At 38.2% G+C, this 25,083-nt stretch overlaps 1 long non-coding RNA gene across 1 annotated transcript in view; it reads right to left on the minus strand.

The window, feature by feature from the left end:
- The window catches only part of LOC116597784, a 69,199-nt gene extending 44,167 nt beyond the window's left edge, over nt 1–25,032 (minus strand). Inside the window, exons 1-2 of the long non-coding RNA XR_004288781.1 lie at nt 24,788–25,032; nt 23,861–24,056 (exon numbers count right to left, since the gene is read on the minus strand). This is a non-coding gene — a long non-coding RNA (uncharacterized LOC116597784). The remainder of the gene's footprint in view (nt 1–23,860; nt 24,057–24,787) is intronic.
- Between the last annotated feature and the right edge of the window lie 51 nt (nt 25,033–25,083).

The following is a 25,083-nucleotide window of genomic DNA, read 5'->3' on the forward strand; positions in this document are numbered from 1 at the left end:
GATCATTCTATGAATGGAACCATTCTAAAGTATGACAAGAATTTGGGAACCATTAGAACTTGGTATAGGGAGTCTGGTGGTAAGCAGTGGATGGGTCACTTGATAGCACTAAAATTCCCGAGGATAATGGCAAATCCTGGGTCACCACGAGGCTGGTTGATGAGAGCCATGGAAGCAGATAGTGGAATTGAAGGCAGGTGTGGCAGGAACCTCAAAAGGCTTTTGCATCAAAGCTGGAGACTAATGAACTGAAGTCAGTCATCAAGAGCTAAGAATATTTGTACAATGCTTTATTGTTTATGGTGGGTGAAGTGTGGGAAGCTGTAGGGTGTCATCTGGAGCCCTGAAATTGGCCGAGTGGTCGTGATGAGGGGCCAGGCCTGTTAGTTACAGGTGCTGACTGTTGGATTAAGATTCATGTTTAGGAGCTGGAGGGTAATGAGAGTTCCTATAAAAAAGCCTGAGGTCCACAGGGTTGTTTTTGGTACCCAAGAAACCCAGCCATCTATTAGCTAGGATGAAGGCTCACAAGGAGAATGCTGATGTAATATTGTGACCATTAATTCATTAATTCTTTCATTCATATTAAGCCAGAGTTGAGGAGCTACTGTTCTCCCCTACTTTCCCAGGATCATGGTCATTCTCAAATGTTCCAGGCAATCACTACCAATCCATTAGTTTGTGCTAAGAAATGAAGCTCTGTTGTCATTCTTGTGGTAGGTATCAGGAATGCTAAGTCCCTATTCTCAAGCATCTTAATGATGGGTGAGAACAGTTTAAGATACAAAATAGTCTTGATGGGAGCTCAGAAAAGGAACACCTAAGTCTAGGAAGATAGAAAATGACCTCTCAGAGGTCATTCTTCTATGTGGCAAAAGCTCTTTGAGACAGGTATTTCGTAGGAAGGAAGTCCTCAAAATGCAAATAAACCACTTAAGATGATGCAAACTTATTTCTCATTGGCTGCTATTTCTGGCCTACTTTCTGAGAAAAGAGTCAGCCTGAGAATAAGTGAAGAGAGCAGGAGGCCAAGTTGGTGGGGGGAGTATTTCATACTGGGCTGTAGTCCATTAGGTGCACCATGAAGAGTGGAACGTTTGCAAATTCCAGGGTGCCCAGCTTGTAGTGACAAAAGGTATAAACAAATACACTGCTCTTAGATTTTATTCACTTTCACTCTGCCTCTGGAATTGTCAACCTTTCTTTTAAAGAGAAGGACACCCTATCTCTAAAGACTTGGCCCAAAAAGGGGTGAGTCAGAAAAGGAGAAAGGACAGAGGAATGTTTTATGAGACCAACCACCAGTGTGTGTAGATAGACCACCTAGATCAAAATCCCCCAAGAACATTTTTAGGATGGTAACAGGAAGACTGCTTATGAAATTGGGCCTGCATGGGTTCTTGGGGAAATGTGACCCATTCCATAGCCAGTGTTGGGAAAGGGGGAAAAAAAAGAATACCAGGTGATAGAACAGATGATGGATCCTGGAGATTTAAGAAGAAATAAACAACTGTGTCATTGGAGAGGCCAAAGAAATGAAGACCAATAGGTAACAGGGCTGAATTGAAATTACTGAATTTTTGTTCAGGAGAGTCGTTGAGGAAGTGCAAGGAGGGCAACTATATGGTTGTGTGTGTGTGTTAAACCCTGTAGCTTACTAGTAAGAAGCTGGGTGGGTGGAGGAGAGATAGGAGACAGGGAGATGATTCAGTCCCTTCACATAGCTCCTTCATTCTTTGCCCACAATTTCTCTCTTCCTTTCTCTATAGGATCCTATGAAAGCTAAGGCCAAAGACTTATTTTTCTTCACAGTCCATGAGGGTTAATTCCTCCTTTTTACAGTAGTGAAAAAGCAAACTTACAAACGTAGGCTCATTCTCACTAAAAGAAGCCTTGTAAGGTTTTAACAAAAAGGAGACTATTATACTAGTAGCATAAAAAATACTATAACCAAGAAACTCTCCATAGGGTTTCCTAGCATGCACAGGTGTTCTTTGTCTTAATTCATTTAGCATTTACTTTCTGGCAGTGTGGGGGTGGGGGGAAGGAAATTTTCCACTTCATTTCTAGGTTCTGGGACTACCCTGTAAAAAAAGATTAACAGGGAGAAAGAAAACTAACTTAATTACATTATAGGAGCCCCACAAGAATATTACAGAAACAAGCGACTGGATTTGTGAAGCACTGACAAGACAAAAGGGTTTGGGCCAGGGGTAATAATACGGTGAAGGAATAACAAGGTTTGTTTATACAGCATCTTGGTCCTAAATTCCCAGAGATGTCTTCTACTCTTCTAGTATAGGGAGGGTGGCTTTCAGGAGATTTATCTATTGCTTTCAAGGGGCCAGAGGAGGTTCAGGGTATCCTTCCTGCACCAGCTGTTTCTCCAGTTCCTTTTTTGGGGGTAGCATATACTGAATCTCTACACCAGCTCTAATACTAAGATGAGAGCCATGAACAAGACAGACAGGCAGTTTATTTATTTTTTTTTTAAAGATTTTATTTATTTATTTATTTGACAGAGAGAAATCACAAGTAGATGGATAGGCAGGCAGAGAGAGAGAGAGAGAGAGGGAATCAGGCTCCCTGCCGAGCAGAGAGCCCAACGCGGGACTCGATCCCAGGACCTGAGATCATGACCTGAGCCAAAGGCAGCGGCTTAACCCACCGAGCCACCCAGGCGCCCCTTTCCCACAGTTTAGATTCTAGGTAGGGTGTGTGTGTTTGTGTGTGTGTGTGGGTGTGTGTGTGTGTGTTGGGAATAGTGGGTGAAACATATTTTAATCAAATAACCATGCAAACATCAGATTCTGAGAGGAACTGTAAGGAAAATAAATAGGGACAGGGTCTTGTAATAGAATAAAATAGGGCTTAGGGGAGGCCTCTCTAAATGTAATATGAGGCCCAGGAAGGTAACATCTGAAAAGACTTGAAGGAATCAGAGTACAGACATCATTCCATACAGACAGAATAGCATGTGCAAAGGCCTTGAGGCAGTTATGAGTCTGAGGTTCTTGTGGAGGAATCACATCGAGCAAGGGGATCACTAGTATAGGAGGAGCTAGAGGAGGTAGGCAAAGGATAGGGCATATGGGAGCTGGAGCAGTAGAAAGCTAATGAAGGACTTTTTAAACAGAAGGACAGAATCTAAGTTATTTGTCTAAAATAACAACAAACTGCTCTGGCTCCTGTATATCTACAGGAAATTTAGGAAATCACATGAGTATCCAAAGAGATGATAGTGGTTTAGACTAGAATGATGGCAGTGGAGATGGAGAGAAGTAAATGGGTGATGGATTTGTTGAAGTAGAATCTATACTATTTGGTGTAATTTGATGTGAGAAATAAGGTGTAAAGAGGAATCAAGAATAACACTTGAGTTTTAGCTAGCAAGTAGGTAGATGATGATGGCATTTACTGAGGTGGATGGAGATGAATGGATTTTCAGGAAGGAACCAACAGATCCATTACTGATATGTTTGTTACATTCAAAATGACATCAAACAGCTAGTTTAATGTAGGAGTGTGGAGTTCGGATAAAGTCTTTGCTAGAGATGCAGCATCAGGAATTATAGGATATAATGACTTCACTGACCAAGGGCTGAGATCATTTTTTTCCTCAAAGACATTCTGATAAAGTCACATCTTTGCTACTGTAAGAGCATGTCATCCCTCATGCCATCTCTCAAGTAATCCCCACATTCCTAAAAACAATCACTGCCAGTTTCATTTTGCCTTCTCTAATATTCTACTTTCATTATGATACAATTCAAAATATTTTTCCCTTGTGGTTTCTTTTCTGGCTCATGAATAATATTTAGATGTGTGTCATTTAATTTCAAAATAGTTGAAGCTTTTCTAGATAACATTAGTGATTTCTAATTTAATCAGCGAAGATACTAAGTATCAGCGAAGATACTATGCATAACTGCACCTTCTTTAAAAAAATTTTTTTTTAAGATTTATTTGACAGAGAGATGTGAGAAAGGAAATACAAGCAGCGGGAGTGGGAGAATAAGAAGCAGGCATCCCGCTGAACAGGGAGCCTGATGCAGGGATAGGTCTCAGGACCCTGGGACCATGACCTGAGCTGAAGGCAGACGCTTAACAACTGAGCCACCAAGGTGCCCCTCTTTTAAGAATGGTCTCTTTGAGACCATTTCATGATCTAGGATAAAATTTATCTTGATGAATGTTCCATTTGCACTTGAAAAGAACATATTTTGTTACTCAACAGTTGTTGGATGAAATATTTTGTAAATGTCAATTAAGTAAGTTGCTTAATAGTTTTTTTCAAAATTCTTCATATCCTGGTTTTTGTGGTGTGTGTGTGTGTGTGTGTGTTAGTTTAATTGTCTATTTTTGACATAAGGGTGTTAAAATCTATGTGTGATTATTAATTTCTTTAGGTTCCTCTTTAGTTTTGTCAAATTTTTCCTTAAATTTTCTTAAAAAAAATTTTTTTTTGTAGTTTGCTATTTGGTTTGTATACATTTAGTACTGATAGGTCTTCCTAGTGAGATAATCCATTTATCATTATAAAATATTCTTCTTTACCTCTGGTAATATATTTTATTTTAAAGTTCAATTTGCCTCAATATAGCCATTCTTCAAGTGGGTCTCTTTTAGATAGCACACTGCTTTAAAAAGTCTTCTTTTTAAAATACAGTCTGGAAATTCTGGCCTTTTAATTGGTGTATTAGATTCATTTACATTTGATGTAATTATTGGTATGTTGAATTCAGTTCTGTTATTTTGCTATTTTCTATCTGTCTCAACTATTTTTGTTTCTCCATTTTTTCTTTCCATCCTTCTGCTTGGTAAGTCACATTTTTTTTAAAGTATTCAATCTCTTAATTCCTCTAATAGCTTTATAGCTCTGACACCTCAAGCCAGTAAAACAGAAAATTTCTGCTTGAGTTCTGGAGGCTCCATGCTGCCTAAACATGGGAATATCTCTATAAATGTGGATCTCATCCACTGTGTGTAGTTCCCTTCTTTTAAGGCATGAAGCCCTCTCCTTAGTATCTGCCTACTTTTGTCCCCTCTCCAGAGTCTTCAAATAGTTGCTTGGCTACACTTATCCAGAGTTTGTAATCGTGATCCCTGGAACAGTTATTCTCATACTGGCTACCCTGTCATTAACAACACCAGAACTCTCAGGTCTGTCTTAATCCTTTAAAAATCCTTATTAAATGTAAGGGGATAGCCTTTGGTTTTATCCAAAAGAAAACAAGTCTCAGGCTTTGGAAGACAACAGCATCTAATTAGAATTTAATAATTATGCATTATATTTTATCCATCTATCATTTTACTGATGGCTCATGATACTGCTTTTCCAACTGTACCTATGATTTCAAGTTGTATACAAGCAAAATTGTGAGTCAATGTACAGAAAAGGAATAAAAACGAATAGTACCAGGGTTATACAGTTACAGAAAAACATGAGGCAACACTGCTGGAATGACTGAAGTTAGGAAAATACTGTTTAGTAACATACTTCCTCCAGCCATGAGGCAGTGGTGAATGGCAGTCTACAGTTAGGAAGAGAAGTCAGGACTCGAAATAGAGATTAGAAAATTCAAAGACTTAAGACCTTCAATCCAGTGCTATTGTTAAAATCAGGTTTTATAGCTTTAGTGTAAAAGGTTGTTGAGAATACAGCCATTCTATGAGGCTCTATCTTTGGTTCCCTGAGATTTTTTTTCTTTACAGGTTGTTAAATTTTGTAAGAATCAGTATAACATGTTCAATTCCACTTCTGATTTATGGGTTTTTTTATTTGATTTTTGCTTTTTTTTCCCAACCATTGTGAAGGTAGCTTTAAAATACCTCTATAAGTTCATTTGTTTGAAGGTCTCTGATGAAACTTCAATTTCAGAAATATCTATTGTTGCTTTTCTTTTTTTCTACATTGATCTCGATCCTGAGGAGAGTTATAAAATTTTCTTTTAAGTCATCTGACTCTAGTCCTGGATCAGGTCAATATCACCTGAAAAGTAACACTTCTGTTACCCGAAGAATATAAAGAAAATAAACCCCTAGGGAGACAGCATTGACTAGAGATTAGAAGAAGCTGTCAGAATGATAATCCAATTTAATCAGCAAACCTATTTCTAAACTCTGCTACCCAGACCTTTCTACTCTACCTTTTCAGGGGTTGGTATGACAACCTGGTGTTAATATTTATATAAGGAAAGAATAATTTTATTTTCTTAAGTGAGTAGGTTTTCATCAGTCCACTGTGTAGTAGCTGGTTCTTTGATCTATCCTGAACAATGGAACTAAAGAAAAAATTTCCAGTAATTCTGTTAAAGGCCTGGTATCATGAACCTGTGTCCTATTGTTTTGTTGTTTTCTGGCTGGTAGTAAGCTAAAGTTGAATCACACTAAAACACAGATTTTGGAATACTTAAATACTTTTGATGAGAAGCTAGTGGTCATTTGTATTATATTCTCCTGTATATAATGTATTTTTAAAAACTGTTTTTAAGGTTTTTCTCTACATCTTCAGTCTTCAGATAATTTACTAAGTATATCAGAGATGTGGCTTTCTTTGTATTTATCCTATTGGGATTCACTGAGTTTCTTGAATCTGTAAGCTTGGGATATTTTCAAATATTATTATTCCTTCAAATATTTTTCTGACCCACTCTCTGCTTTCCTTCTAGGACACCAGTTACTCATGTTACAATTTTTTATATTTGTCCAATGTCACTAAGTTCCTGTTCTATTCTTTTCCTTTTTTCTCTCCAATCTTTTTTCTTCCCTATTCTTCAGACCAAATAATTCCTAATCATCTATCTTCATGTTTACTTATTCTTACATCATGTCCAATTTTCTGTTAAGTCCACATTCAGACATTTACGTTATTTTCCAGCTGTAAAATTTCCATTTGGGTTTTTAAAAAAATATTTGATTTTTCAAATAAAATAAGAGATATCAAATATTTGATATCTCTTATTTGTTAATTACAAGATATTTTCCTTTACATTCCTGAGCATAGTTATAACAGCAGTTCTGCAATCTTTGCCAACTTCAACATCTGGGGAATCTTGAAGTCAGTTTGCATGGAATGTCTGAGTCTTTTTTTTTTCTTTTATTCCCTATATCTAGTAATTTTGGATTTTACACAAGACATTATTAATAATCATTGTAAAAATTCTGGATTCTATTCTTCCAAAGAGTCTTGATTGTTCAACAGAAAGTCAACTAGGCCTGCTTCAAACTCCAAAGTCAAACTCCCCTGCAGTTAACAGCAGCTGAAATCTGTTTAGTTCTTTTAGTCATGGATAAACTTCTTGGTTCTGTCTCATACATGTGCAGTTTAGGAATCAGGCAAAGATTTGGACAGAATTTATGTGCAAATTTTGAGATTATCCCTTTATCACTCTCTTCTGAGATTCTCAGTCAGTTTCCAGCTTCTGTGGCCACTTCGGACTCCGGTTCTTCAAGCTAGTAAGACTGCAGGTTTCTATTGGAATTTTAGCCTGCCTGTCTGGTGCCAACTTGGGACTGCCCCCGGTAAAAGTCATAATTGGGAAACACACCCAAACAACTAATCCTTTCTTTCAACTCCAAAGTTTCTGATTGCTTTTGGTCACTCTCTTTTAACTTCAGGCAACTGATTTTTTCTATGTCTTTGTTAAAAAAAAGAAAAGAAAAAAAAAAAGGACTGCTTAGGGACAGTATCTTTACTTTAGACTTTTACTTTATAGATAACTATACTGTATATTTTATACGTAACAGCTTTATTTTTTTTTAAAGATTTTATATCTTTATTTTAGAGAGTGCATGCAAGTCGGGGGAAGAGTAGAGGGAGAGAAAAAATCTCAAGCAGACTCAGCAGTGAGCACAGCACCCAACACGGGCTCAATCTTATGACCCTGAGATCACAATCTGAGCTGAAACCAAGAGTCAGGCACTTAACAACTGAGCCACCTCAGTGGCTGGTTGCCCAGCTGGTGCCCCAGCTTTATTTTTTAATCAAACTTTTGATTTTTGAGAAAGTTATAGATTCACATGCAGTTGTAAAAAATAAGAGACCCCATGTACCCATTACCCAGTCTCCACCACCCCCCCGCCTCCTCTGTGGTAACTTCTTCCAAAACTATAGTACCATATAACAACCAGGGTAAAATCAAGATTCAGAACATTTCTATCACCACAAAGATTCCTCATGTTGCCCTTTTTATAGCCATGTTTACTTCCCTTAGCCCTCAACCTCTCCTCAACCTCTCCTTAATCTCTGGCCAGCACTAATCTGTTCTCTATTTCTACAGTTTTGTCTCTTCAAGAATGTACATAAATTAGGGTGCCTGGCTAGTTCAGTCAGTAGAGTGTGTGACTCTTGGTCTTGGGGTCAGGAGTTTGAGCCCCATGTTGGGGATAGAGACTGCTTTAAAAAAATGTATATAAATGAAATAATTCATTTTGGGATTGGCTTTTTTCACTCAGTGTAATTCTCATAATTCATGCAGGTTGTATGTATCAGTAATTTGTTTCTTTTTAATAATAAGTAGTATTCTGAAGTATGGATATACAATAGTTTAACCATTCAGCCATTGAAAGACATGTAAATTTTTTTTCCAGTTTTTTACTATTATGAATAAAGTTGTTATGAAAATTTATGTAGGTTTTTATGTGAACATAAGTTTTCATTTCTCTGGAATACATGCCCAGGAGTGCAAATGCTGGGGCATATGGTATTTGCATATTTTGTTTCTTAAGAAATTGCCAAATTGTTTTCCAGACTGGCTGTGTCACTTTATATCCCCTCTGGCAATATATGAGTGATCCAAGTTTCTCTCCATCTTCAGCATCATTTGGTGGTATCATTGTTTTTTTAAAAGTTATTATTATTTTAACCATTCTGTTAGATGTATAGTGATAATCTCAACCTGGTTTTAATTTGAATTTCCCTAATAACTAATGATATCAAACATCATTTCACATGCTTATTTTTGTGTGTGTGAAATGTCTCTTCATATGTTTTGTGGACATTCGAGCTGGATTGCTTGTTTTACTGTTGAGTGTTGAGAATTCCTTATAAGATTTAGATAGTAGTTCTTTCTCAGATATGCAGTTTGTAAATATTTTGTCCCAAATTGTTTTAATTAAACTTAATAAAGTTTTTCTTAATTCTTTAAGTGTTTGGTAGAATCTCCTTTGGCTTGGATATATCTTTTATGGGAGTTTTAAAATTACACATTCCATTTCATTAATAATTATAGGTTATTCAAATGATCTATTTCATATTGGGTAATAATTTATTCAGCCTTAAAAACAATGAAATTCTGATTCTATATGAATGAAACTTGAAAGTGTTCTGTTAAGTGAAATAAGCCAGACACAAAAGGACAAATGTTACATGATTCCACTTGTATGAAGTACCATGAATAGGCAAATGAATAGGGGCAGAAAATAGAAGAGGTTGCTGGGGCTGGGGTGGGAGCAGGGAATGAAGAATTATTATTTAATGAATATAAAGTTTATGTTTGGAATGATGAAAAGTTCTGGAAAAGGACAGTAGGGATAGCTGTACCACACTGTAAATGCGCTTAATGCCACTGAATTACATACACACTTAAAAACAGCTCAGATGGTATACTGTGTGTATATTTTACCACAATACACAATAAAACAAGAACAAAACCAGTATACCAGAAGTCTTGATTCTGAGAAGACTCACAGGGTCAGATAAAAAGTGGTAGAAATGAGGAGAACCAGATTTCTACCCCAGATTTCCAGAGAGAAAAAATTACTGTTGTAATCTTGACAGAATTATAAATACTCCATGATGTCATAATTCACAGCTCTCTTTTGCTCTAACGGTGTTTACAAATTGCAGTTTTTTAAAAAACAAAAATAAAAATAAATTCTGCCATCAATTCCACATAATTTCTATATCCACCAATATCTACTTTTATTTCCTGGGCCATCAAAAAGAAATGAAAACAACCAGAACCGTCAATCTGACACAGGTATACAGAGATCCAACAATGAAAGAAATGGCATCCACAACTTTTACATGAGTGTCATCCAGTGTGAAAGGAATAACTCTAATAGAATACTCGGGCTAAGTTAGGTATCTCCTGGAACACTGATGGAGTTTTGGTATAAACAGATGTTTTGGAATGGGACACAAAGTTTCCACTCTAATTGTCTCCAAATGGTCCTGGTGAAACTTGTTTCTCCCAGCTTGTAATGCAGAATGATCTACTCCCTTTAGAACTTAATGAAAAGAATTATAAAAATTAGGGAAAGACTTTTACTGTTTCAAAAGGACCAACATCTGCAATTACAAATGTCACCAAACATCTGCATCGGTAATTGAGGGGATGATGGGGTGATATAAGTTGCAATGACAAAGACCTTGCTGATTAGGACCACCAGGCAATGCAGTAAAAGAGGCACTGACAGGTGTAACAGGGGTGAGTTAATGGCAACCAAAGATATCACAGGAGCCTCTTGGGCTAGATTTGATGAAAGGCTTAAGTTTGGGTTGTATCCTGAAGGCAATGGGGTTTAGAACAAAGGAACACTATAATAAAATTTGCATTTAGAAGAAGCATTCTGGCAGTAGGATGAAGAATTTTTAGGAAGGGGAAAAAATACACTGGATGATAGAAAACCTGGAATCTATTCCATCCATCTAGACAAGAAATAATAAGGGGCTAATTAAATACTGTTCAAGAGGAATGAGAGGGAAGATGAGCATAAAACTGGATATAAAATTTTCTTAGGCATTCAGAGAAAGCAAGAATAAGAAACCTATGGTAGAAGATTGTAAAATAATAGAATAAAGAGATTTAGAGTGCTGTCATTAAAGAAAGAGAATATTGGTGTCTTCAAAACTAAGCCAATGAACTACATTCATAATAGTATATGTCTGTAGATATAATTTAAAAACTGTGAAAACTACAAACTAAAATTAAAAGCCATGATCCCAAGAATCAGATATCAGAAGTTAAAGTACAACATTGGTCTCTAGTCAGAACTATGTAATTATTAGGGTGAAAACAAAGTTTAAGAAGACCTCATAGAGAAAAACAACCATAGGGGTACCTGGGTGGCCCAGTGGATTAAAGCCTCTGCCTTCGACTCAGGTCATGATCCCAGGGTCCTGGCCCCACATCCGGCTCTCCACTCAGCAGGGAGCCTGTTTCTCCCCCCTCTTCTCTCTCTGCCTATTTGATACCTCTGTCACATAAATAAAATCTAAATTAAAAAAAAGGAAGAAGAAAAACAACCATAAAACAAGTAACAAAATGGTAGTAAGTACATACCTATAGATAATTATTTTTAATGCAAATGGACTCCAATCAAAAGACATAGGATGATGGGATGGATAAAAAACAAGACTCACCTATCTGCAGCCTATAAGAGACTCATTTCAGATCTCAGGACACATAGAAATTGAAGGTGAAGGGAGGGAAAATCATTAATCATGCAAATTGATGTGAGAAAAAAGCAAGGATAGCAATACTTAGACAGGATAGACTTTTAATCAAAGACTAATGAGGAAAAGAAGGCACTATATAATAATAAAGGGAACAATACAATAAGAATATATAACAACTGTAAATACCCAACACAGGACAATCCAAATACATTAAACAATTAATAATAAACATAAAGAACTAATGAGTAGTAATACAATAATAGTAGGGGACTTTAACACCCTACGAACATCAATGGACATACCATCCAAACAGAAAATCAACAAGGAAATAGTGGCCTTGAATGACACTTTGGATTTAACAGATATATCCAAAATATTCCACACTAAAACAGCAGAATACACATTCTTTTCCAGTGTACATGGAACATTCTCTAGAAGAGACCACATATTAGGCCAGAAAGCAAGTTTCAACAAATTGAAAAAGATCGAATTCATACCATGCATCTTTTCTGACCACAATGCTATGAAACTAGAAATCAACCACAAGAAAAAGCCTGGAAAGAGCACAAATAAATGGAGGCTAAATAACATGCTGCTAAACAATGAATGGTTAACCAAGAAATCAAAAAGAAACTCAAAAAAATATATGGAGACATGGGGTGCCTGGCTGGCTCAGTCAGTAAAGCATGCGACTCTTGATCTCAGGATTGGGATTTCAAGCACCATGATATGGGCATAGAGCATACTTAAAATATATGTGTGTGTGTGTGTGTGTGTGTGTGTGTGTGTGTGTTTTAATATAAATATATTAAATATATATGTATATTTAAATATATATGTATTTAAATATATATGTATATACATACATGTATTTATTAGATGGGGGAAGGAGAGTGGGAAAGAGAGAAACGAAAATGAAAACACAACAGCCCCAAATCTTTGGAATACAGCAAAAGAAATCCCAAGAGGGAAGTTTATAGCAATATAGGCCTACCTTAAGAAGAAAGAAAAATCTCAAACAACTTAAAATTACACCTAAACGAGCTAGAAAAAAAAACAAAGAAAACATGAAAACTATAGAAAAAAAGGAAGAGATTAGAGCAGAAATAAACAACATAAAAACTAAAAAATAATACAATAGGTCAATGAAATCAGGAGCTGGTTCTCTGAAGACATCACCAATATTGATGAACCTCTAGCTAGACTTATCAAATGAAAGAAAGAGAGAGAGAGGACTAAAACAAAATCGGAAATGAAAGAAGAGAAGTAACTGCCACCACAGAAATATAAATGATTATGAGATTATGAAAAACTAGAAGCCAACAAATTGGACAACCTAGAAGAAATGGATAAATTCCCAGAAACATATAAAGTAACAAAACTGAAGCTGGAAGAAATAGAAAATTTGAACAGACTGATTACCAGCAATGAAATTGGATCAGTAATGAAAGACTGCCTAGGGGCACCTGGGTGGCTCAGTTGATTAAGGGTCTGCCTTCCGCTCAGGTGATGATCCTACAGCCCTGGGTTCCCTGCTCAATAAGGAGTCGTCTTCTCTCTCTGCCCCTCACCTTGCTTTTGCTCTCTCTCAAATAAATAAATAAAATCTTCAAAAACAAACAAAAACCTCCCAACAAACAGAAGTCCAGACAGATGGCTTCACAGGTGAATTCTACTGAATATCTTCTCAAACTGTTCTAAAAAACAGAAGGGGAAGGAAAACTTCCAAATTCATTCTGTGAGGTCAGAATTACCCTGATACCAAAACTAGATAAAAACACTACAAAAAAAGAGAACTACAGGGGAGCCTGCATGGCTTAGTCAGTTAAGCATCTGACTCTTGGTTTCAGCTCAGGTCATGATCTCATGGGTTGTAGGATCGAGCCCCATGTCAGGCTCCCTACTTATGAGGAGTCTGCTTGAAGATTCTCTCCCTCTGCCCCTTTACTCACTCTTTCTCTCCCTCATATAAATAAACAAATCTTTAAAAAGGGAGAGAGAGAACTACATACCACTAGTGCTAATGAGCATAGGTGCAAAAATCCTCAACAAAATACTAGCAAAGTGAATATAATTATACTTTAAAAAATCACTCATCACCATCAAGTGGGATTTATTTTCCGGATGCAAGGGTGGTTCAATATTTGCAAACCAATCAATGTGATACATTGCATCAGTAAGAGGAAGGATAAAATCTATGTGATCATTTCAATAGATGCAGAAAAAGCATTTGACAAAGTACAATATCCATTCATGATAAAAACTCTCAAAAAAATAGGTTTAGAGGAAACATACCTCAACATAATAAAGGTCATGTATGAAACACCCACAACTAACACCATACTCAATGCAGAAAAAACCGAGAGCTTTTCCCCTAAGGTCAGGAATGACCTTTATACTCTCATCACCTTTATACAACATTGTCCTCAAAGTCCTCACCACAGCAATCAGGCAAGAAAAAGGAATCAAAGATATCCAAATTGGCAAAGAAGAAGTGAAACTTTCATTATGTGCGAATGACATGATACTATATATCAAAAACCAGAAGACTCCACCGGAAAATTATTAGAACTGATAAATGAATTCAGTTAAGGTCTCAGGATATGAAATCAACATACAGAAATCCATTCCATTTCTATACCCTATTAATGAAGCAGCAGAAGGAGAAATTAATAATCCCGTTTATGATTGCAACCAAAAATAATAAAACACCCAGGAATCAACTCAGCCAAGGAGATGAAACACCTGTCTGCTGAAAACTTTAAAACACTGAGGAAAGAAGCTGGAGATGACACAAACAAATGGGAAGACATCCCATGTTCATGGACTGAAAGAATAAATATTGTTAAATTGCCCATACTACCCAAAGCAATCTATAGATCCAATGCAATCTTTATCCAAACACCAACATCATTTTTCACAGAACCAGAACAAACAATCCTAAAATGTGTATGGAACTACAAAAGACCCCAAATAGCCAAAGCAATCTTGGAAAAGAAAAACAAAGCTGGAGGTATCATAATTCCAGACTTCAAGATACACTACAAAGCTGTGGCAATCAAAAAAGTATGGTACTGGCACAAAAACAGACACAGAGATCCAGAGATCAATGGGACAGAATAGAAAGCCTAGAAATAAACCCACGATTGTATGGTCAATCTTTGACAAAGGAGGCAAGAATGTACAATGGGAAAAAGTCAGTCTTTTCAACAAATGGTGCTGGGAAAACTAGACAGCTACATACAAAAGAATGAAACTGTACCACTTTCATATATCATACACAAAAATAAACTCAAAGTGGATTAAAGAGCTAAATGTGAGACCTGAAACCATGGAAATTGTAAAAGAGAGCGCAAGCAGTAATTTCTCTGAAATGGGTTGTAGCCACATCTTCCTTGAAGCAAGGGAAACAAAAGAAAAAATACACCATTGTGACTACATCTAAATAAAAAGCTTCTGCACAGTGAAGGAAACAATCACCAAAACTAAAAGACAGCCTACTGAATGGAAGAAGAAATTTACAAATGACATATCTGATAAAGGGTTAGAATCCAAAATATATAAAGAACTTTTACAACTCAACAGCCAAAAGCCAAATAATCCAATTAGAAAATGGGCAAAGACATGAGCAGACATTTCTCTAAGGAAGACGTACAGATCGCTAAGACACATGAAAAGATGCTAAACACTTATCAGAGACATGCAAAAACTACAATAAGATACCACGCCTCACCTGTCAGAATGGCTAACATGAAAAACACAAGAAACAAGTGTTGATGAGGATGTGGAGAATAGGAACCCTTGTGTTCTGTAAGAATGTAAACTGGTACAGTCACTGTGGAAAACAGTACAGATATTTCCCCCAAAATATTAAAAATAGAAGTACCATATGATCCAGTAATCACACTACTGGGTATTTACCCAAAGAATATGAAAACATTAATTTGAAAGATACATGCACCCTTGTGTTTACTGTAGCATTATTTAAAATAGCCACATTATGGTAGCACCCCAAATGCCCTTGATACATGAATGGATGAAGATGTGGTACACACACACACTGGAGTATTACTCAGCCATGAGAATGAAATATTGCCATTTGCAACAACATGGAGAGAGCTAGAGAACATAATGCTGAGTGAAGTAAGTCAATGAAAGACAAATAGCATATGATTTTGCTCATATGTGGAATTAAGAAACAAATGAAAAAAGGAAAAAAGAGACAAACCAAACTATGGAAATGAAAGAGATGGTTACTGGAGGGGAGGTCGGGGGGGTGGGGAATGAGTGAAATAGGTGAAGGGGAACAAGAGTACACTTATCATGATGAGAATTTAGTAACATATAGAATTATTGAATCACTGTATTCTATACCTGAAACTAATATAACACTATGTTAAATATACTGGAATTAAAATAATTATTCTGTGAGTGATCTCGAAACACAGGGTGAAGTAGTTGTCTATTCGTTTGATAGGATTTGAGATCCACTTGTTTATGGCAAAGACAAAAAAGTTGTTCTTAGTGGTAAAGTTGTTTTGATACAGGAATGGAAAAAAAGACTTCATGTTAGTGTACTTGCTCTATCTAAAAAGCCACCATGTGCTCAGTGGTATACGGACATAGAAGTACACACACACATATATCTGTGTATGTACACATACAAACATAAGGTAGGAAAACAAGGGATCTGGCCTTCTCACAGCGAGGCTCATAATAAACTGAGCTCATCCCTATAATTACTATAATTCTTAAAGGATTATGTTTTAAATGCCTGCATTTAATAAATATATCTGTAAAATATATTTCAATACTTCCACATGCTTTAGTATGTTGAAATACAACAACTATTTAAATATTATGTCAGCAATATTGACGGTGGTTAAAGGTGCCACTTATTCCATGGTTGTAAAATAGCAAGAAGGGATTGTAGCAGAACTGGAGATGGGATGGATAGTGCCAGGAGGTTGTGAACTTTAATACTGATAAGCAATTTTAATACTGCCCCAGGATAACATTTCTAGATTTCGTAACTGGATATGATTAGGAGGTTGTTGGTTTTTTGTTTTTGTTTTTTAAGAAAAGGAACAGGAATGTGAGTTGCTTACAATTAGAGAAGTGATTTATGAATCATGTTAATTGCGGGCATCTCTGGAACCACACAATAGGAAAAATCATGTGCTTATCAGGCTCAATAATAATAGTCTGAATTTGTGAAATGGAAACCCTTGTAGCCTATGATAAGTATGATAATACCTAGAGCAAATATTAAAAATAATATATAAAGGGATATACTGCAAATTATAAATAAATAAAAATGGATTTTTTAAATGTTCAAGTAACCCACTGGAAAGCAGAAAAATAAAACAGAAATAAAGAAACAGGAGAAAAGATAGGAAATAAAAAATTAAGTGGCAAATTTAAGCCCCAATAATAGTTAAAATGTTTTGAGCACTGAGTACATGCCAGATATATATTCGTTTAATCACTCATGTCAACCCTATGAGGTAGACTTGGATTACTCTCTCCGTTTTATAGGCAAGATAATACAATTGAGATTGAGATTTACTTGCCCAAGATCATAAAACATGTGGTGGGTGGTAGAGCTACCATTCAAACCCAGGCAGAGCCCACACAATTTACCCTTACACTGTGCCAGAGGGCATCTGAATACCCAGCCCCAGCTGCTTAAGCACCATGTTTGATATCACGTGATAATTCTCTTCTGCTCCCAGATAGCACAGATTGGACACCTGACATAGGGGCCACTGATCCACAATATACTGTAGTGGCCCCATATACACATACACACAGACAAAATGAACCTAAGCCTCTCATTTTCTTTGGCTTGGTTTAATCTCTTGTTGATTAGGAGTATCAAGGTCAATTATCTAAAACTTGGAAAAATTAGAAACTTGGAAAAATTAGTAAAAACTGGCTGTTCAGGCTACCTTAACAAATATACCACAGGATGCATGGCTTAAGGAGCAGACATTCCTTTCTCACAGTTCTGGACGTTGGGAAGTGAATGATCAAGGTGCCAGCAGATCTAGTATCTGGTGAGGGCTGCCCGGTTTACAAATGGCGGTCCTCCTTGGATCCTCACAAAGTAGAGAGCAGGGAGAGAAGCAGCAAACTCTCTCATGTCTCTTTCTATCAGGGCAGTAATCCCACTCAGGAGGGCTCCACCCTCATGATCTGATTACCTCCAAACATCAGCTCATTAGAGATCTGATGTCCACATATGAATGGGGTGGGTTGGGTGGAGGGTGGGCATACAACATTCAGTCCATAGCACTGGCTCCATAAGTCATGAAGACTAGCTGGAAACTGGGAAAGCCTGGTTATTCTGTCTTTCAGAGTAACCGTCTGAAAGATCGAATCTAGTTTGTCACCAGAGTGGAAATGGCAATCTCATCTCTAACATGAAAGCCTGGTCCAGCTGGTTCGGTTTGGACCCCTCTTCTTCATTTCTTAAAATTTTATTTATTATTTGATAGACAGAGATCACAAGTAGGCAGAGAGGTAGGCAGAGAGGGCGGGGAGAAACAGGCTCTCTGCCGAGCGGAGAGCCCCATGCAGGGCTTGATCCTAGAATCATGACCTGAGTGGAAGGCAGAAGCTTTAAACCACTGAGCCACCCAGGCGCTCCTGGACTCCTCTTCTTCAGATTAGAGACTGGAAGCCAATTTCCTGTGGTTGCCATAAACATTACCACAAAGTTAGTGGCTTAAAACAACAGAAATGTATTTTCTCACAGCTCCAGAGATAAGAAGTGGGCATGACTGTGCTTCCTCTAGAAGCTCAAGGAGAGATTCTGTCACTTGCCTCTTGTAGCTTCTGGAGGCTGTCCTTGTACCTTGGCTTGTGGCTCCTCACTCCAATCTGTCTCCATTTTCAAATGAGCTTCGCTATGTGACTTCTCATCTGTCTCTTATAAAGACACTTGTCTTTGGGTTTAGGGACTACATGGGTAATCTAGGATGGTTTCCTTTCAAGGTCCTCAACTATATCTGCAAAGACCTTTTTCCTAAATGAACAGTTAGAATTTGGGTATTAGAACAAGGATATGTATTTTGAGGGGCCACAATTCAGCCCCCTGCAGGTGTCCTGGGTGTGGTACCAGCTGTTTTTTTGATAAGCCTAAGGAAAGGTAAAGTAGAATAATAAGCTTTCAGCTTTCTACCAGTGTTCCTTACTGAATTCTGTGGGTTGGGAGCCATGAAATTCCAGAGTGAGTGGTAGAGGAAGTACTAGTCCATAGCAGTTTGTATGCTTTGAATTTGAAGCCCGAAGAAAGCTGCTTTGAGATGAGCCATACCATTCACAAGGTTACCTTTGGGGACTCCAAAGGAGCTAAAGAGAAAAAGCTGAAATTCTGCCAGTTGACCAGTGGAATTGATGGATCATATGGTATCTGTGTTTAATGTTTTAACGACTGCTGGTAGGCTGGTTTTGAATTCTACACATCAGTGTGCAGATCAGACTTCTCTCTGGGTTCCCTCACCATCCTGAATTTGGTTCACTCCAGAAATTAACCAATCTATAGACAATCCCCAAGTCTCCTTTTAGCTAAGTTAAACTTCCTCTTTCTGCAACAATCCTCTTTCCAAAGAGCTGCTTAAGGAAGAGATCTGAAGAAGAATTCAAGGATCTGGAAAATTCACAACTATAATAGTTTAGGAGAAGTGGCCTATGCAATGAACGGAGGCTGCTCCCAATTAAAACAGAATTATTTTTGCACACTGGTTGTTTCCAGAAGGGGAAATGATCAAATTGAAAACAAACAAAAAGTTCTTTAGTAAAACCAAAAATCTTGCTGGTGCCTATGGGCCATGAGCTGCTCAGCAGGACTTTGCTACCGTATTCCAGAAGGCTGAGCAGAGCCTTTAGGATAACTGAGAAGCACTTCAGAGCTGGCTGCCCCATCAAGAGATCATCCCTTTCTCTGACTCCATTTTCCCTTCACATGCCATTTCCCCCATCTTTCATCCCCTCCAAATCACCCAAACTACCTCAGCCTCTCTTCCTCTGCTTTTGAAAAATCATTTGACCTCATTCCAGAGAATTTGGAAAGAACAAAAAAAAAGAAAAGAGATCAAAGAAAAATCACCATTAGCTCCCCTACTCTAGAAGAAATCTCTGCCCACATTTTGCTATATATCATTCTGGACTTCTTTCCTTCCCTCATTGTGTTCTTTAAAGTTATTATTACACCAGAAAGATAAGAGATAACAAGAGTTGGCAAGGATGTGGGGAAAAAAAAAAAAACAAAAACGGAACCCTTGCACACTGTCGTGGAAATACAAATTCGTGTAGTCATCAGGGAAAACAGTATGGAGATGCCTTAAAAAACTAAAAATAGAAATACCATATGATCCAGTAATTCCACTTCTGGGTCTATATCCCAGGGAAGTGAAGTCACTACCTCCAAGAAGTATTTGCACCCCTATAAAAACACTTTACCGGGGCAAATTTAAAAAGTCACAGAAAGAGAACAAGTTAGAGGGGAGTTGTGGTTCATAAAATGCAGACGGGTTATAGTTATAGTTCAGCTTCCATAACGTTGGAACTGACTGATTCAGTAATTAAAATAGAACTTTATTTCATCCAGTGTTTAATGATGTTTTAATACCTTATACAGTCAAATATTTCAAAATGAACAATGTTTATCCATGAAAAAACAAGTATTTCCTCTTGATAAAAATGACCAGATTTGCATCCATGTTTCCATATTCCCTTCTCTAACCAGGTATCTGATGTCTGCAAACTGACCTGCTTAACAGTACAGACACATAATCAAAAGCAAACATACCAGGAGAGTTTGGAGGGGCAGGATTTGTGGGCTAAACTGAATGAGGGTGGTAATGGGCTGGGCCCTCCCACAGAGTGGCTTCTGGCAATGGAAGGGTAACTTTAGGCCTTTTAGGTTTCTTGCCTTTGTACATCCTGAAAGCAGACACTGGGGAAGTAAATCCATAATTAGGGGGTTATTTAGAATAGAGATTTGTGACTTGACAGACTGCAACCTGTCTGTATCCACAAACACAATGAAACCCCTCACCAGCCCTTTGTCTCTGGGTATGCACGGTCTATTGAAGGTCTCTCATTTACTGAGCCATTTGGGTTCACATTACATTTCCTGAGAAGGAAGGGTGTATGGGATGGAGAACAGTACCTCTACGCATCTTAAAATGGTACATCTTATTAATTCTTGCACTCCTAGTCTTAAAATCAATCATCTTGAATTCAAGTTTGACCTCAGCTTCCCTCATTATTTAAGTGCTGAGTGCTCAGAACCTCAGGGTCAAGTTTCAAACCCAATAATAGGAAATGGAATTCTTTGTGCAAGGTGAATAAAAGCTACAAGACAACACATACCCATCCTTAAAGTTAAAGCTCTTTAATAGGAGACAGTATTTTAGAATGTTTTAGGTTTCAAATTTCATCTACAATCATTTTAGTTGGTAGTAAGTATTTTCCGAGTATTTGTTGCATTTACAACCCTCATACCAGATACTGTCTGTAGATGTCAGGTATGTGCCTATGAAATGTCATTCCCTGTTACCTGTTGTTGTGGCCTGGGAACCTCATCACTCTCTGCACACCGAATTTCCATTCTTACAATTTTTGTGTCTTTCATTTAAAATGAACATTTGGGGGGACGCCTGGGTGGCTCAGTTGGTTAAGCAGCTGCCTTCGGCTCAGGTCATGATCCCAGTGTCCTGGGATCGAGTCCCACATCGGGCTCCTAGCTTGGCAGGAAGCCTGCTTCTCCCTCTGCCTCTGCCTGCTGCTCTGTCTGCCTGTGCTCGCTCGCGCTATCTCTCTCTCTCTCTCTGACAAATAAATAAAATCTTAAAAAAAAAAAAAAAACTAAAAAGAAAAATGAACATATTGGGGTGCCTGGGTGGCTCAGTGGGTTGAAGCCTCTGTCTTCAGCTCGGGTCATGATCCCAGGGTCCTGGGAGTGTGGAGGCCCACACTGGGCTCTCTGCTCCGCAGGAAGACTGCTTCCTCTTCTCTCTCCCTGCCTGCCTCTCTGCATACTTGTGATCTCTGTCTGTCAAATAAACAAATAAAATCTTAAAAAAAAAAAAAAAAGAATCTATTGGGGTGCCTAGGTGGCTCAGTTGGTTGGGCATCTACCTTCAGCTCAGGTCATGATCCTTAGGTCTTGGGATGGAGTCAGGCATCATCCCTGCTGAGCAGGGAGCTTCTCCCTCTGTCCCTCCCTCTGCTCATGCCTTCTCTCACTCTCTCAAATAAATAAACAAAATCTTTAAAAAAATTAATAAAATGAACATATTTACAACATAGGATTAACATAATGACTTAAGACCTTTATGAGGTACCTAAAATTGCAAGATGAGCTTACATTCCTATTTATTACTTCCCTGTAAAGGGACTGCATATTTAACACTACAAACATAGATCTTAATCAACAGACAGGTTTCAAACTTCAGAAAAATTTTTATTATAAAATGTTTTGGAGCCAAAAGAAATAAGAAAACCCCATGGAAAGTAAAAATAAAAAAGACACTCATGTGCCCACCACTCACGTTTGACACTTTGCCATATTTGCTTCACACTGTTTATTTTTAAAGAAAGCATTAATGTTAGAGTAGAAGGCCTCACCTCTTCTCTTCCCTTTCCATTTTTCCCTCCTCAGTTTACTGCATCCTGTTTTAGCTTGTGTATGTTTTTATGTTTTCAAAACTTAATAGGTTTTAGGTTTCTTTTGTTTTATGTTTCTAAAATTTGCATTAGGGGCACAGTTGGCAGAAATGTTCGCAATTTACATTTTTGTTCAATATTAAGATTTAACTACATTGACGAAAGTATGCCATACCATTCATCTGAACTACTGTTCCAATTCCATTCTATGAATATACTACTGTTTGTGCATCCATTTCCCTTCTGAGGGGCATTTAGTTTAATTGCAATATTTTACTATGATACACAACATAATATGAATGAACCATCCAGCCATCCCTCCAGTCCCATTAGCTCTGTCTTCAAAATAATATATCTTAGAATCTGAGTTCTCCACACCCTAAAACTACCCTCGTTCAAGCCATCATTTTCTCCTCTGGGGCTCCTAAGTGCCTTGAGATTTCAATCCTCCTCCCCTTCAACATACAGTTCATACAGTCCATGGGGTCAGGCTGGGTCTCTCCATCAAAATGCTTCCCATCATACCTGGGATAAACTCCAAAGGTCTTCCCATGGTCAGGAAGACCCCACACGGTCTGGCCGCTCTCCCTCTCTTTCCCTAGTCCTACAGTCACAGCATACTTGGCGTTTTCTGTTGGGGCCTCACAAGCCTTTGAACCAGCTGTTCATTGGGCTTAAAACTGGCACTTCCTTATCTCCTATGACTTCTTCTCTTGCTTTACTCAGGCTCCTGATCAAATAATGCCTCAGAAAAGCCTCTCCTATTTTTCTTATCTCAATTAATTCTTCTTTCATTTCCCATCTCCCTATCCTGTTGTTCTTTTTCCCTTTTCAGAAGGAATCACACCTGAAATTATCTTGTTTACTTTTGCTCCTCTGCTAGGATGTGTACTCCGTGGCCTTTAGGTCTCTAGTTGTGTCTGGTATACTAGGCATCGTCAATACTTAACCTGAATGAATGAGAGAACATCAGTACAAGACTCATCACACACATTCTCCAGGATATGATCTTGAAAATTCCGTCCATGGCGAAGCGCAATATGAAATACGCATTTATACAAAACACACACCCAAACGGGACACACGGTTTGAGAAAACAATACTCACATGTATTACTTGTATTTTTTACATTATTTCTAAAAGAAAGAAAAAAACGTGCTGGTTGTAACCCACTAAGTTGATTTCATAATTCACGAAATGGGTTCTAACCCACAGGGTGAAAAACTTTGTTTTAGGGTATATACCTGGAAGTGGTTTTGCTGGGTTTTACTAAATACCCCTGAACTGCCCTCTGAGGTAAAAAAAAAATTACCTACTAACATTGCAGGAATTTCCTCATGTCCTTACCAGCATCTGGTCTTATCAGGTTTCTTAATTTTTACCAGTCTGAGTGAAACTGTATCTCTGTTTTAATTTGCATCTTTCAGTTTATTAAAAAGACTGATAGACTAGACATCTTAATCTTAAGTATATATGTAAACTATTTTCTAATGCCCCAAGAGAATTAAGAATTTTCCTATCAGAACTTTTCAGAGTCAAATGACTTAATCTTCCCTTACTTTATGCATTTCACAATCCCAAATCCTCACGTATTTCAGTGGCAAAAAACTGTATTCCTAAGGACACAGCACTAATGATGATTCTAGGTCTTTCACCTTTTATATAGTTGATCTACTCAACAAACATTTAATTGAGTCACTCACCACCCCCCTCCGCACCCCCCCAATCGCCACCACTGCCAAGAATTTCGCCAAACCAACCGCCTCTCTTGGCGCCTACCTTCGAGACCGTGAGTTCTTTGTCCCTTGCACTGTGACAGAGTGACCATGGGCAGGCGTGTTTTTAGAAAGGCTCGAAGACTCCGACCAAGACCCTCCCAATTCTTCCAATCCATTGTTCTCTCGTATTACTTGCTCACAAGTTTTTGTATTCAGTACATTCAGAGAGGAACGCGGTATGTTCACGCATGCTCTCACTGCAAAGAATTATTCCCGAGAGAAAAGTTTTTAAGGAGAAGATTCGAACGTTTTCATTTCAAGCACTTGTCTTAAATGTGAGATTATAACTAGTGTCTTTTACAGCAACCCAAATCATTTTTCTTCTTCTTCTAAAAGCTGCTTCCCCTACCCCTCGCTCTACAAAAGATTTAAAACCTCACACTTTATTGCGTCGGAACGTGAGGTTTGATTAAAAGGGCAATTGAAAACTATCTCACGGTCATTTCAATTTCGGTGATTATCAATTCTAACGAAAGAAAAGATGATCAAACCACATTAATAGTCTTCAGCTTCTATCCGCAACAGATAAATATTAAAGCCTGTCTGATCCCGCAGATAAGTCTTTACTAATGGCAGCACATTTTGGTCCTAATTTAAAACCCACAAGTCTTCTGTAAAACAACAACGCGGCTTCCTGTGCTTTCTGAAAAGAAACATCAAGATCTAACTCATTTGATTGCTGCAGATAATGATGTGGTTGCCAGATAAGAGGTGCCACACTCAGGGACATTGACTGGACTAATAAAGGGGGGGATTCGTGCTTAATTCTGGATTTTTATGTTGAATAACGTACACCGCACGCCGCAAGGACAGTGATAAACCCGCAAGACTCTCGGGCGCTGCTCTCCATTAGACCGCAACTCGACTTTTCCACTCCCAGCCCGGGAATTCATGCAAATCAGCCTGCTAACCCCGGGGCAATACGAACCGCTTTCGCGCCATTCGCTCAGGACCGTGCAGCCACGTAAAAAGAACGTCCTAGAGCCCCCAAAGCGCTGCTTTTCTGAGACGGACTTTAGAGTATTCCAAGGCTTCTACTTGGGGCTACAATATTTTGGGGGTCGCTTTTTTCCCCGGTGCGGAGAGGGTCTCGCACCGGGGCAGGAGGTTACCACAGCTTGCAGGACCTGCGCCCCAACGCGGGAAAACCGGCCAGAGCCCCGCCCCTCCGGGCCCGGGTCTGCGCGCCCCGCCTGCTGCAGCTCCGGCTTCTTCGGCTCTGCG

The sequence above is a fragment of the Mustela erminea genome, chromosome 8 (genome assembly GCF_009829155.1).
Source record: "Mustela erminea isolate mMusErm1 chromosome 8, mMusErm1.Pri, whole genome shotgun sequence".
Lineage (NCBI taxonomy): Eukaryota > Metazoa > Chordata > Mammalia > Carnivora > Mustelidae > Mustela > Mustela erminea.